The sequence below is a fragment of the Nerophis lumbriciformis genome, linkage group LG10, assembly GCF_033978685.3.
Source record: "Nerophis lumbriciformis linkage group LG10, RoL_Nlum_v2.1, whole genome shotgun sequence".
Taxonomy (NCBI): Eukaryota; Metazoa; Chordata; class Actinopteri; order Syngnathiformes; family Syngnathidae; genus Nerophis; species Nerophis lumbriciformis.
The window spans coordinates 7,276,118-7,292,043 of NC_084557.2; the positions used below are offsets into that span (position 1 = coordinate 7,276,118).

At 43.4% G+C, this 15,926-nt stretch overlaps 1 long non-coding RNA gene across 1 annotated transcript; it reads left to right on the forward strand.

The window, feature by feature from the left end:
• Positions 1 to 762: 762 nt before the first annotated feature.
• Positions 763 to 6,878, forward strand: LOC133612718 (uncharacterized). Its single transcript, XR_012050630.1, has 2 exons — positions 763 to 1,556; positions 6,591 to 6,878. It is a non-coding gene; the product is annotated as an uncharacterized lncRNA (long non-coding RNA).
• Positions 6,879 to 15,926: the final 9,048 nt, after the last annotated feature.

Genomic DNA, 15,926 nt, shown 5'->3' on the forward strand with positions numbered 1-15,926 from the left:
AATAGATTCAATCTTGCACGTGGAAAGTTGAAGTGAGGGCTTTAGTTGCGGCGCATGGACTTAATTTCTAAGTAAAGGTAAGACCATAATAACGTTTTTTTTATTAAATGTGCTTTTTTGTGTGCTACAGTTCGCATGTGTAAAGTTAAAGTTAAGTTAAAGTAGCAATGATTGTCACACACACACTAGGTGTAATGAAATTTGTCCTCTGCATTTGACCCATCCCCTTGATCACCCCCTGGGAGGTGAGGGGAGCAGTGGGCAGCAGCAGCGCCGCGCCTGGGAATCATTTTTTGGTGATTTAACCCCCAATTCCAAGCCTTGATGCTGAGTGCCAAGCAGGAAAGAATGCTGGTATGAGCTTTTAAACATAACCCGTTAACTGCTGCCAATCAAATGGTGAATAAGATACTCTTTAGGGTTCATATGTTTGTAAATCTGACTGTGATGAAGTCAGTGCCTCACCAGTCATCAACCTCACCGCGCGTCACTGACACTAAAATATTTCAGGTTACAAAATAACCCAATTTTAACTCAACCTCTGGTTCAGAAAAGGACAAACCTCTTATTTGCATACTTGCCAACTAATGTTCCCTCTAATTGTTGATGTGTGTGAGCAAAGGCAAAAAGTCCCTGAGCATCGAGTGGAGCCCACGTGAGCAACATCAGACGTGCACACTGTGGCTACACCAGCAGCACACCTGTCCCAAACCGCTTGTCCCTTTCGGGATCGCGGGGGGTGCTGGAGCCTATCTCAGCTGCATTCGGGCGGAAGGCGGGGTACACCCTGGACAAGTCTCCACCTCATCGCAGGGCCAACACAGATAGACAGACAACATTCTCTTATTATTATAATCAAATGACAGCGGTCATTTCCATGAGGTTATTTTCTAATAGAAGTGTTTAGGCCCACTTACTATGACAATAACAACAAATATTGTTTTTCATGAACTGTGTACTTGTATTGTTTGTCTGGGTGGAGGTCCTGCTTTGGAAATAATGTGTACCCCTTTCAGACATTGCATTTAGTTCCCATTAAAACATTCACATGTTGCACAATGAGATGTTGATGGCTTCCTTGGGCCACTTCCTTAATTCGGTGGCCTCTTTAATCCATCGTTTGAATTTCTTACTTTCTGTGCCGATGATTTTGCCGCTGTCCCGGTCCATGATGTGGTTATTTATTTTGCAATGATCTGATATGGCTGATTATAAGATTTCCTGTTCGGATTTTTGTTTTAGGCTTCTTGTAAACGTTACAGTTGTCTCTTTTTCTTCTTCATGACCCTTCTGAAGAAGACTGCAGATGACAGTTGAATCATGTCAGGTAAATTCCATCTAATATACCGAAAATATGGTCTGATTACAAGAAAAAGTGTATGAATAAGACGACAAAATGAAGCTTTTAGAGTGTTCATTCTGTCCCTTTTTCCCCACTGTGACATGTTTCCTATCAGCTGTTCTTATAGGCGTGGCCAACCAGGCAGACCTGTCAAGTCTACCTGGTTGGCTCCGCCCCCCCGCCTCTTGATGGTTAATGGAGGAGGTAGTCCCAGGTATGCTCCCTCATCCCGATTGATGGTTTCCTTGGGCCGCTTCCTTAGTTCGATGGCCTCTTTAATCCATCGTTTGAATTTCTTACTTTCTGTGCCGATGATTTTGCCGCTGTCTCGGTCCATGATGTGGTTGTTTATTTTGCAATGATCTGATATGGCTGATTTTAAGATTTCCTGTTCGGATTTTTGTTTTAGGCTTCTTGTAAACCTTCCGGTTGTCTCTTTTTCTTTTTCATGACCATACTGCAGATGACAGTCGAAACATGTCACGTAAAGATTCCATCTAATATACCGAAAATATAGTCCGTTTACAAGAACACTTGACAAAGTATATGCAATTAAGTGATCAAAATAATAGTTTTACATGCCTTTATTCACACTATCTATGCAGGGAAATGGGCCTCCATAAACCCTCCTCATCTCACCCCCCGGATTGTAAATAATGTAAATAATTCAATGTATATACTCTGATGATTAACTTGTGTGATGACTGTATTATGATGATAGTATATATTTGTACCATGAATTGATTAACAAACTTATTGGGGTGTTACCATTTAGTGGTCAATTGTGCAGAATATGTACTGAACTGTGCAATCTACTAATAAAAGTTTCAAATGGGGCGGTATAGCTCGGTTGGTAGAGTGGCCGTGCCATCAACCTGAGGGTTGCAGGTTCGATCCCCGCTTCCGCCATCCTAGTCACTGCCGTTGTGTCCTCGGGCAAGACACTTTACCCACCTGCTCCCAGTGCCACCCACACTGGTTTAAATGTAACTTAGATATTGGGTTTTCACTATGTAAAGCGCTTTGAGTCACTAGAGAAAAGCGCTATATAAGTATAATTCACTTCACTTCACTTCACTTCAATCAATCAATCAATCAATCAATCAAAGTCTGGATGGGTCCTTTAAGAGCAGTGCTGGACAATGAGTTGACACCCCGTGGCTTATAGCTCATTGGCTCGGACGGCCGGACTTCAATCTTTTAATCAGGATCCCACTCTCCCCCTGTAGGTGGCAGCATCCTGCGTCTCGCTCCGTCTTTCCCAAACTCACAACACGTTCCCGCATGCGACATTTAACCTTTGGAGATTTGCCACCCCGCCTGCTCCGTTGATGTTAATTAACCCCGCAGACCCGTCAGGGAGGCACCGCCGCGTCAATCGAGACGCTTCTTTCAGCAGCCGTGCGACCGAGCGTGCGTTGCCAAGCGAGAGAAGAAGAAGAAGGCATACGGCTCTCGCCAGTGTTGCCGTTTGATTCCCTGTCACCGCGCCGTCCTCCTCGCTGGGAAGACGCTTGGCCGCCACAGCCCGACCTCCCTCAGGTGGCCATGCATATGCAAATGAGTTCAAAAATAGAACACAAGACAGCTCAAAAACAGCGAAAGGGTCTCTTCTTCTCGTTCTTTTTTTCGCGGAGATGGGCCTTTTTGTCAGCTCGAAATAGACAAAAAGCACATTTGCTGGTGAAAAGAAATGTGACGGACGCAATATTATTAACCGAGCCTGAAGGAAAACAAACGCGATTCATTGAGTTCACCCTTTCACTGCTTGGGAATCCAGTGCGGGCCCACGGGGGGCTTTTGCAGCTCGCTGAGAAGGACATTTGGCCCAGAGTTTGGGTCACACCGAGGAAAAAAGCTGAACTATTGAAAGATTTTTAAAAGAATCCTAAAAAATATAGGACGAGTCGACCAACTTTCATTTTCAAGACCGACGTTGGAGATGTACACACAGACAATGATCACTCTGCTTTAATAGTCACAAATATCCTAAAAATAGCATCATAACTCCTCGTGTTTGCTAACTTGCTGGCAATCTTTGAGCTACTTTTTTCCAAATAGGTCTCTTTGTTGCGGTTGCGATTCTCCAAGGCAGTGTTTTTCAACCACTGTGTGCCGTCAGATGCAGTCTGGTGTGCCGTGGGAGATTATGTACCGTATTTTCCGCACTATAAAGCCCACCTAAAAACCTCAAATTTTCTCAAAAGCTGACAGTGCGCCTTATAATCCGGTGCGCCTTATATATGGACCAATATTGAGCCACAACAGGTCTCGCAACCACGGGATGCATAAAGTAACCCCAGCCTCTACTGTAGCGTCTATTCTATGCGCCTTATAATGCGGTGCGCCTTATATATGAACAAAGTTTTAAAATAGGCCATTCATTGAAGGTGCGCCTTATAATCCGGTGCGCCTTATATATGGACCAATATTGAGCCACAACAGGTCTCGCAACTACGGGATGCATAAAGTAACCCCAGCCTCTACTGTAGCGTCTATTCTATGCGCCTTATAATGCGGTGCGCCTTATATATGAACAACGTTTTAAAATAGGCCATTCATTGAAGGTGCGCCTTATAATCCGGTGCGCCTTATATACGGACCAATATTGAGCCACAACAGGTCTCGCAACTACGGGATGCATAAAGTAACCCCAGCCTCTACTGTAGCGTCTATTCTATGCGCCTTATAATGCGGTGCGCCTTATATATGAACAAAGTTTTAAAATAGGCCATTCATTGAAGGTGCGCCTTATAATCCGGTGCGCCTTATATATGGACCAATATTGAGCCACAACAGGTCTCGCAACTACGGGATGCATAAAGTAACCCCAGCCTCTACTGTAGCGTCTATTCTATGCGCCTTATAATGCGGTGCGCCTTATATATGAACAACGTTTTAAAATAGGCCATTCATTGAAGGTGCGCCTTATAATCCGGTGCGCCTTATATACGGACCAATATTGAGCCACAACAGGTCTCGCAACTACGGGATGCATAAAGTAACCCCAGCCTCTACTGTAGCGTCTATTCTATGCGCCTTATAATGCGGTGCGCCTTATATATGAACAAAGTTTTAAAATAGGCCATTCATTGAAGGTGCGCCTTATATATGAACAAAGTTTTAAAATAGGCCATTCATTGAAGGTGCGCCTTATAATCCGGTGCGCTTTATATATGGACCAATATTGAGCCACAACAGGTCTCGCAACTACGGTATGCAATAAGTAACCCCAGCCTCTACTGTAGCGTCTATTCTATGCGCCTTATAATGCGGTGCGCCTTATATATGGACAAAGTTTTAAAATAGGCCATTCATTGGAGGTGCGCCTTATATATGGACCAATATTGAGCCACAGCAGGTCTCGCAACTACGGGATGCATAAAGTAACCCCAGCCTCTACTGTAGCGTCTATTCTATGCACCTTATAATGCGGTGCGCCTTATATATGAACAAAGTTTTAAAATAGGCCATTCATTGAAGGTGCGCCTTATATATGGACCAATATTGAGCCACAACAGGTCTCGCAACTACGGGATGCATAAAGTAACCCCAGCCTCTACTGTAGCGTCTATTCTATGCGCCTTATAATGCGGTGCGCCTTATATATGAACAAAGTTTTAAAATAGGCCATTCATTGAAGGTGCGCCTTATAATCCGGTGCGCCTTATATATGGACCAATATTGAGCCACAACAGGTCTCGCAACTACGGGATGCATAAAGTAACCCCAGCCTCTACTGTAGCGTCTATTCTATGCGCCTTATAATGCGGTGCGCCTTATATATGAACAAAGTTTTAAAATAGGCCATTCATTGAAGGTGCGCCTTATATATGGACCAATATTGAGCCACAAAAGGTCTCGCAACTACGGGATGCATAAAGTAACCCCAGCCTCTACTGTAGTGTCTATTCTATGCGCCTTATAATGCGGTGCGCCTTATATATGAACAAAGTTTTAAAATAGGCCATTCATTGAAGGTGCGCCTTATATATGGACCAATATTGAGCCACAACAGGTCTCGCAACTACGGGATGCATAAAGTAACCCCAGCCTCTACTGTAGCGTCTATTCTATGCGCCTTATAATGCGGTGCGCCTTATATATGAACCAAGTTTTAAAATAGGCCATTCATTGAAGGTGCGCCTTATAATCCGGTGCGCCTTATATATGGACCAATATTGAGCCACAACAGGTCTCGCAATCACGGGATGCATAACGTAACCCCAGCCTCTACTGTAGCGTCTATTCTATGCGCCTTATAATGCGGTGCGCCTTATATATGAACAAAGTTTTAAAATAGGCCATTCATTGAAGGTGCGCCTTATAATCCGGTGCGCCTTATAGTGCGGAAAATACGGTAATTTCACCTATTTGGGGTAAAAATATTTTTTGCAAACAATTATAATCTACAAATAATGTGCCGTTGTTGAGTGTCGGTAGCGTAACAATGTAATACTCTTCCATATCAGTAGGTGGCAGCCGGTAGCTAATTGCTTTGTAGATGTCGGAAACAGCGGGAGGCAGTGTGCAGGTAAAAAGGTATCTAATGTTAAAACCAAAATTAAACAACAGATGAGTGCCCCTAAGAAAAGGCATTGAAGCTTAGGGAACAAAACTAAAACTGAACTGGCTACAAAGTAAACAAAAACAGAATGCTGGACGACAGCAAAGACTTACTGTGGAGCAGAGACGGCGTCCACAATGTACATCCGAACATGACATGACAATCAACAATGTCCCCACTAAGAAGGATTAAAAAAAAAAACCTGAAATATTCTTGATTGCTAAAACAAAGTAGATGCGGGAAATATCGCTCAAAGGAAGACATGAAACTGCTACAGGAAAATACCAAATAGAGAGAAAAAGCCACCAAAATAGGAGCGCAAGACAAGAACTAAAACATTACACACAGGAAAACAGCAAAAAACTCCAAATAAGTCAGGGTGTGATGTGACAGGTGGTGACAGTACACTTACTTTGAGACAAGAGCTATATTGATGCATGCTTGGTTGTGGTTTAAAGTCATACCCAACAACTGCGACGACGACTTTTTACTGAAAAAAATGTGCCTTGGCTCAAAAAAGGTTGAAAAACACTGCTCCAAGGGATGGGTACCAAATTGGGTACCTGTTATCACACAACTCTTATGCTTAAAGGCCGTTGCTATAGTTATTATCAATTGTGCTGAATTGTACTTTTCTATCTGTGCAAAGGGACATCGTCTCCTATCAGTGTTTGTGTCCAGAACCGGCCTGCTGACTGCCAAGGGCGAACATCGAGTGCCGTGACGCAGACAGAGCAGAGACAAGGCGATATCACGAGTGTCAGCACATTTGCATTTCATGAATAGTCATATATTGTGTCTAACTGGGGCTGCTGAGATTACCCCCCTTCCTTCAGCGGCAGCCTCAGTGATGTAACCAGGGACCTCACAAATAAATAGAGGAGCACGTGGGCTGTACTTTAGAGCGTAGGTTGTTTCTGTAACTAAGAGTACAGCCCAAAACGTCTCTCCTCATTGAGCAAAATGTAACTCTGTCTCTGCATGATTCCTTGCTTCTTGTCTGTTTGATAAATGTCACAGGCACTGACCGATTCCTGTCGGTACTACCGGGTATCGATCCCCGTAAAATCAATCCGTGCCATATTTTGATACTTTTGTTGCACGGGACGTCACATCCGGTTGCAGACTCACAAAACGCTGGAACGTATATCAAGGCCTTAGTTTTTGAAATGCATTAGCTTGACGCTAATTTATATTAGCTATGCCATAGACATGCGACTGATTAGCATTACAATCCACAAGCTGGTGTGTAATAAGAACAAACCTCAAAAGCAGTGAAGTTGTTACGTTGTGTAAATGGTAAATAAAAACGGAATATAACTTATACTTTTCAACTTATATTTAATTGAATATAAGACAAGATATTTCATGTTCACACTGGAAAACTTTGTTATTTTCTGCAAATATTAGCTCATTTGGAATTTGATGCCCGCAACATGTTTAAAAAAAGCTGGCACAAGTGGCAAAAAAGACTGAGAAAGTTGAGGAATGCTCATCAAACACTTATTTGGAACATCCCACAGGTGAACGGGCTAATTGGGAACAGGTGGGTGCCATGATTGGGTATAAAAGCAGCTTCCATGAAATGCTCAGTCATTCACAAACAAGGACGGGGCGAGGGTCACCACTTTGTCAACAAATGCCTGAGCAAATTGTTTAAGAACAACATTTCTCAACCAGCTATTGCAAGGAATTTAGGGATTTCACCATCTACGCTCCGTAATATCATCAAAAAGGTTCAGAGAATCTGGAGAAATCACTGCACGTAAGCGATGATATTACAGACCTTCGATCCCTCAGGCGGTCCTGCATGAAAAAGCCACATCGGTGTGTAAAGGATATCACCACATGAGCTCAAGAACACTTCAGAAAACCACTGTCAGTAACTACAGTTGGTCGCTACATCTGCAAGCGCAAGTTAAAACTCTACTATGCAAAGTGAAAGCCATTTATCAACAACACCCAGAAACGCCGCCGGCTTCGCTGGGCCCGAGCTCATCTAAGATGGACTGATGCAAAGTGGAAAAGTGTTCTGTGGTCTGACGAGTCCACATTTCACATTGTTTTTGGAAACTGTGGACGTCGTGTCCTCCGGAACAAAGACATAAAGTACCATCTGGATTGTTATAAGCGCAAAGTTCAAATGCCAGCATGTGTGATGGTATGGGGGTGTATTAGTGCCCAAGGCATGGGTAGCTTACACATCTGTGAAGGCACCATTAATGCTGAAAGGTACATACAGGTTTTGGAGCAACATGTGTTGCCATCCAAGCAACGTTATTATGGACGCCCCTGCTTATTTCAGCAAGACAATGCCAAGCCACGTGCTACAACAGTGTGGCTTCATAGTAAAAGAGTGCAGGTACTGTTGAACAACTTAAGCTGTACATCAAGCAAGAATGGGAAAGAATTCCACCTGAGAAGCTTAAAAAATGTGTCTCCTCAGTTCCCAAACGTTTACTGAGTGTTGTTAAAAGGAAAGGCCATGTAACACAGTGGTAAAAATGCCCCTCTGACAACTTTTTTGCAATGTGTTGCTGCCATTAAATTCTAAGTTAATTATTATTTGCAAAAAAAAAAAGTGTGAACATGAAATATCTTGTCTTTAGAGTCTATTCAATTGAATATAAGTTGAAAAGGATTTGCAAATCATTGTATTCTCTTTTTATTTACCATTTACACAACGTGACAACTTCACTGCTTTTGGGTTTTGTAAATGTCGTACAGAGGTGGGTAGTAACGCGCTACATTTACTCCGTTACATCTACTTGAGTAACTTTTGGGATAAATTGTACTTCTAAGAGTAGTTTTAATGCAACATACTTTTACTTTTACTTGAGTATATTTATAGAGAAGAAACGCTACTTTTACTACGCTACTTTTATCTACATTCAGCTCGCTACTCGCTACTAATTTTTATCGATCTGTTAATGCACGCTTTGTTTGTTTTGGTTTGTCAGACAGACCTTCATAGTGCCTGCGTTTCAACAAATACAGTCACTGGTGACGTTCACTCCGTTCCACCAATCAGATGCAGTCACTGGTGACGTTGGACCAATCAAACAGAGCCAGGGGTCACATGACCTGACTTAAACAAGTTGAAAAACTTATCGGGGTGTTACCATTTAGTGGTCAATTGTACGGAATATGTACTGTACTGTGCAATCTACTAATACAAGTTCCAATCAATCAATCAAAAGTGTGAAGGAAAAAAGACACTTTTTTATTTCAACCGTACTTCCCGTCAAAAGCCTAAAGACTGACTGCACAGTTCCTGTCTTCACAATAAAAGTGACGCTCCATCGCGCCTGCGCTTTCAAAATAAGAGTCTCCGAAAGCCAGCGCAAACAAGCTAGCAAGCTACGGAGTTTGCCGCCAATGTATTTCTTGTAAAGTGTATAAAAACGAATATGGAAGCTGGACAAATAAGATGCCAAAAACCAACCACTTTCATGTGGTATTGGACAGGAAGGAAGACTTTTTTTCTCTTCCATTCGAAAATGTGGACGTTATCACTACTGTCTGATTCCAATCAATGCAAGTCATCAGAATCAGGTAATACACCAACTTATATTCTTGTCTTCATGAAAGAAAGGAATCTATATGTTAAACATGCATGTATATTCATTAAAACACCTTTAACATGTAAACAAAAACGGCAAAATAAATAAATATAAATTATATACTGTATATATCAATGTATATATATATATATATATATATATATATATATATATATATATATATATATATATATATATTAGAGATGCGCGGTTTGCGGGCACAACCGCGGAGTCCGTGGATTATCCGCGGATCGGGCGGATGAAATTTAAAAAAATTAGATTTTATCCACGGGTCGGGTCGGGTCGGGTCGGGTCGGGTCGGGCGGTTGAAATAAAAAAAAATTAGATTTTAAATAGATTCAGGCGGGTGGCAGTTAAACCAATTCGGAAATATATATACATAGTTAAATGTTGTTACCCACATACGAAAAACGAGCAGGCACCTGCTGCATATGCCACAACAGAAGAAAAAGAAAAGAAAAGAGATGGACACTTTTTACGGAGCGGAGAAGGGACGTCTCGCCGGGGTCCGGGACCGAGGCCCCTTCCCCCGAGAGGGCCCCACCGGGAGCCGTAGCTGAGGCGATCCGCAAGAAGAGCCCGACGCACGTCCAGGGTCACCACCTCGCCCACCGCACCGACACCCCGCCTCGTCCGCCTTCGCCGCGGCCGGCGTCACGCGCAGCAGGTAAGCAGCTTACCTGCCCGCCACCCCCGTGGCCGGGGGCTCGTAACAGGGGTCACTCCGCGCGCTCCGCCCGCGCAGCTTACCTGCCCGCCACCCCTGTTGCCGGGGGCGCGTAACAGGGGTCACTCCGCGCGCAGTGCGCTCACGAAAGGGGTGGGGCTCACCCTGGTTGATATAGACAGCAGGACGGTGGCCATGTAAGTCGGAACCCGCTAAGGAGTGTGTAACAACCCACCTGCCGAATCAACTAGCCCTGAAAATGGATGGCGCTGGAGCGTCGGGCCCATACGCGGCCGTCGCCGGCAGCGAGACGCGCTTGGAGGTGCGCTCAGCGCGGCTCCCATATGATTGCGCACTGGTGTGCGTCTGGGTCGTGACAGCGTGGCACGCGAATGTCTGTGCTGCATTGGATCAGTCTCCTTTCTTTAACAGGCAAAAGCTTTATAACCTCACTAATGCCTTGCATCGTCTATATTAGATATATAACAACGGGCGGATGGCGGGCGGGTGCGGTTCTGATCAAATGTTAGATCGGGTGGATGGTGGATGGTTGACGACTTTCTGATGCGGTTGCGGATGAAATAATTGCCTTTCCGCGCATCTCTAATATATATATATATGATATGTGTGTGTATGTTACTCATTAGTTACTCAGTACTTTTACATACTTTTTACTTTTACTCAAGTAAATATTTGGGTGACTACTCCTCACTTTTACTTGAGTATTAAATCTCTAAAGTAACAGTACTCTTACTTGAGTACAAATTCTGGCTACTCTACCCACCTCTGATGTGGTACAAGTGGCCCTTGCCTCTTTCAGTTTTCGGTCCCAGGATGCACCCTTTGACCGAACAGTAGCTACATACGCGCACCAGTCAAGGTGACATTTCTTCTGGACTCTCATAATATGTTTTTGTCTAACAAGCAGTGTTTTCTTAGAACGGGGTTGAAAGCCCAGCAGTCTAAAAAAAAGAGCGGAACTCTCCATGATGAAAGGCGCACGCTGCAGCACAACCAGAGGCGCTTCTCCGCCGTCTTCCCGGGGCCAATCTGTTCTATCTGACGCGTGTCTAAAGCACATAAAGACAAAGACAGGAAGTGTGATTAGCCGCGGCGTACGTTGTTGCGCCCTCCAGGATACGTCTTGAGGTGAATCTGATCAAAGCCGTGCCCTGAGACACGACAAGACTGAAGCAGCACTTTTTCAATGGCTATCGCTGCCTGAAGCCATGAAGATGTGGTGGTGGTGGTGATGGTGGTAGTGGGGGTGGGGGGGTGATGTTTCAGACATGGTTTTTTTTTCTATGCTTTTGCAAGAAAGTTTATGCATATTGCTGGGGAAAAACGCCAAACAATAAGATTCTCTATGAGATGGCGATACAACATACTTGCCAACCTTGAGACCTCCGATTTGGGGAGGTGGCAGGTGGGGGTGGGGGGGCGTGGTCGGGGTGGGGCGGGGGGCGTGGTTGGGGGCGTGGTTAAGATATATATACATAAGAAATACTTGACTTTCAGTGAATTCTAGCTATTAGAGATTTGCCTGTTAAAGAAAGGAGACTGATCCAATGCAGCACAGACATTCGCGTGCCACGCTGTCACGACCCAGACGCACACCAGTGCGCAATCATCTGGGAGCCGCGCTGAGCGTACCTCCAAGCGCGTGGAGGTTTGATGTCCCTCGCCCGAGGCTTCAGCGCCATCCATTTTCAGGGCTAGTTGATTCGGCAGGTGGGTTGTTACACACTCCTTAGCGGGTTCCGACTTCCATGGCCACCGTCCTAGCTGCTGTCTATATCAACCAACACCTTTTCTGGGGTCTGATGAGCGTCGGCATCGGGCGCCTTAACCCGGCGTTCGGTTCATCCCGCAGCGCCAGTTCTGCTTGCCCCACCCATTTCGTGAGCGCACTGCGCGCTGAGTGACCCCTGTTACGCGCCCCCGGCAACGGGGGTGGCGGGCAGGTAAGGTGCGCGGGCGGAGCGCGCGGAGTGACCCCTGTTACGAGCCCCCGGCCACGGGGGTGGCGGGGAGGGAAGCTGCTTACCTGCTGCGCGTGACGCCGGCCGCGGCGAAGGCGGCCGAGGCAGGGTGTCGTGCGGTGGGCGCGGTGGTGACCCTGGACGTGCGTCGGGCCCTTCTCGCGGATCCCCTCAGCTACGGCTCCCGGTGGGGCCCTCTCGGGGGAAGGGGCCTCGGTCCCGGACCCCGGCGAGGCGTCCCTTCTCCGCTCCGTAAAAGTGTCCATCTCTTTTTTTTTTTTTCTTCTTCTGTTGTGGCATATGCAGCAGGTGCCTGCTCGTTTTTCGTATGTGGGTAACAACATTTAATTATGTATATATATTTCTGAATTGGTTTAACTGCCACCCGCCTGAATCTATTTAAAATCTATTTTTTTTTATTTCAACCGCCCGACCCGACCCGCGGATAAAATCTAATTTTTTTTTATTTCAACCGCGGTTTGCGGACACAACCGCGGAGTCCACGGATTATCCGCGGTTGTGTCCGCAAACCGCGCATCTCTACTAGCTATATATATATATATATATATATATATATATATATATATATATATATATATATATATATATATATATATAAATAAAAGAAATACTTGAATTTCAGTGTTCACTTATTTAAACACATAACACTCATCTACTCATTGTTGAGTTAAGGGTTGAATTGTCCATCCTTGTTCTATTCTCTGTCACTATTTCAGAACACACACATTATACAAATATTCATCCATCAATCTATCCATCCATTTTCTACGGCTTATCCCTTTTGGGGTCGCGGGGGGTGCTGGAGCCTATCCCAGCTACAATCGGGCGGAAGGCGGGGTACACCCTGGACAAGTCGCCACCTCATCGCAGGGCCAACACAGATAGACAGACAACATTCACACTCACATTCACACACTAGGGCCAATTTAGTGTTGCCAATCAACTTATCCCCAGGTGCATGTCTTTGGATTATACAAATATACATTATAAAATCAATAAGAAAACGGGAGCTCTAATTTGGGAGTCTGAATTAGGATCAGAAGTTCCTATATAAACATTGCGCACTCACGTCGCCTTTTTGTATTGATTACTGCAGCTGTGCACTGGATTCATTCACAAATACAAACTACAACTCACAAACACTTTAGAGTTAGGCTCCACCATCAGAATGTGTACTTAAACTTATAAAGATCACATGGATATTATTCAGTGAGTTGATTCACCAAAACTAACCTGTTATACAGGAGGAAAAAGCACACAGGACGTTTCAATTGTTCACAGACTGGTCGCGCTCATCAGAATGACAAGACACTTCCGGTCTGCAGGTGATAGCATTCAATTGGGAAGAAACGCCCTACTGCCCCCTACTGACCAATGTGAATACTGATAAATGTGGAATGACAGCTCCAAAAACGAATTCAAACCACAAAATAAAATAAATAAATCAACACAAAAATGTGACACATTATGGGTGGGTCACATATGCATGTACAGTAGATGGCAGTATTGTCCTGTTTAAAAGTGTCACAACATTGCTGTTTAAGGCAGACGAACTGCTTTACGGTAGACGAAGACTTGACTGCTGTTGTTGTGTGTTGTTGCCGCGCTGGGAGGACGTTAATGAAACTGCCTAACAATAAACCCACATAAGAAACCAAGAACTCGCCCTCGATCATTAGCTGTTTAAATTGTGGGAAAGCGGACGTGTGAACAAGCTGTCAACACGTCACTCAGGTCCGCATGGAGCTGGAGGGGGCGTGGCCTCCAGCTCCGCCTGAATTTCGGGAGATTTTCGGGAGAAAATTTGTCCCGGGAGGTTTTCGGGAGAGGCGCTGAATTTCGGGAGTCTCCCGGAAAATCCGGGAGGGTTGGCAAGTATGCGGTACAAGAAGGTATTTTCTTGGCAATAGAGTGCACGGGTATTTAGGCCGAACCCACCAAATTTGAGAACAAAAATCTATATTTTTTAGGGGTGTGGGAAAAAAATCGATTTGAATCCGAATCGCTATTCTCACATTGTGCGATTCAGAATCGATTCTCATTTTTTAAAAATAGATTTTTTATTTTTAAAATGTATTATTTATTTTTTTATTATTATTAATCAATCCAACAAAGCAATACACAGTAATACCATAACAATACAATACAATTCCAAAACCAAACCCGACCCAGCAACACTCAGAACTGCAATAAACAGAGCAATTGAGAGGAGACACAAACAAACAAAAGTAGTGAAACAAAAATGAATATTATCAACAACAGTATCAATATTAGTTACAATTTCAACATAGCAGTGATTAAAAATCCCTCATTGACATTATCATTAGACATTTATAAAAAATTTAAAAGAAAGAACAATAGTATCACAGTGGCTTGCACTTGCATCGTATCTCATAAGCTTGACAACACACTGCATACTTGCCAACCCTCCCGAATTTTCCGGGAGACTCCCGAAATTCAGCGCCTCTCCCGAAAACCTCCCGGGACAAATATTCTCCCGAAAATCTACCGATTTTCAGCCGGAGCTGGAAGCCACGCCCCCTCCAGCTCCATGCGGACCTGAGTGAGGACAGCTTTTTTTCATGACAGGAGGACAACAGGGTGACAAGAACTAAATCATCCAGACTAGAGATACATTGTATTATTATGTTTATCTTACCTAAAAATAAATATATTTATTAATTTAAAAAAAAAAAAAAACTAAATACATTTTTACTATATTTTGCTAAAAACATCAAAATTAATTGTATTTTTATTTTTATTTTTTCGTGACTCCTTATTACATCCAGCCATAGAATTATACATTAAAATAAACATATTTGAAATAAATGATTTTAAATTATCATAATAATTCATTTAAAATGACCATATTTAATTATTAAAATAATTGCTTGTTTATCAACAACTTTATTACATTTTGAAACTCTCAGAAGCCAAGTTATGTTATATTCCTTAATATTTATTTATGCAAGTTTGAAGTATCAATTATCTAAACACAGTTTTGTTTGCATATTTTCAGGATGTAGCTATCTATATATATATATATATATGTATGAAATACTTGACTTGGTGAATTCTAGCTGTCAATATACTCCTCCCCTCTTAACCACGCCCCCAACCACGCCCCCACCCCCCACCTCCCGAAATCGGAGGTCTCAAGGTTGGCAAGTATGACACACTGTGTCCAATATTTCCACAAAGATAAAATAAGTCATATTTTTGTTCATTTAATAGTTAAAACACATTTACATTATTGCAATCAGTTGATAAAACATTGTCCTTTACAATTATAAAAGCTCTTTACAAAAATCTACTACTCTGCTTGCATGTCAGCAGACTGGGGTAGATCCTGCTGAAATCCTATGTATTGAATGAATAGAGAATCCTTTTGAATCGGAATAAAAAATAGTTTTTGAATCGAGAATCGCGTTGAATCGAAAAAAATCGATTTTGAATCGAATCGTGACCCCAAGAATTGATATTGAATTGAATCGTGGGCATACTTGCCAACCTTGAGACCTCCAATTTCGGGAGGTGGGGGGTGGGTGCAGGGGGCGTGGTTAGGGCGGGGGCGTGGTTGGGGGCGTGATTAAGAGGGGAGGAGTATATTTACAGCTAGAATTCACCAAGTCAAGTATTTCATATATATATATATATATATATATATATATATATATATGTATGTGTGGGAAAAAATCACAATACTACTTCATCTCTACAGGCCTGTTTCATGAGGGGTTCCCTCAATCATCAGGAAAATCTC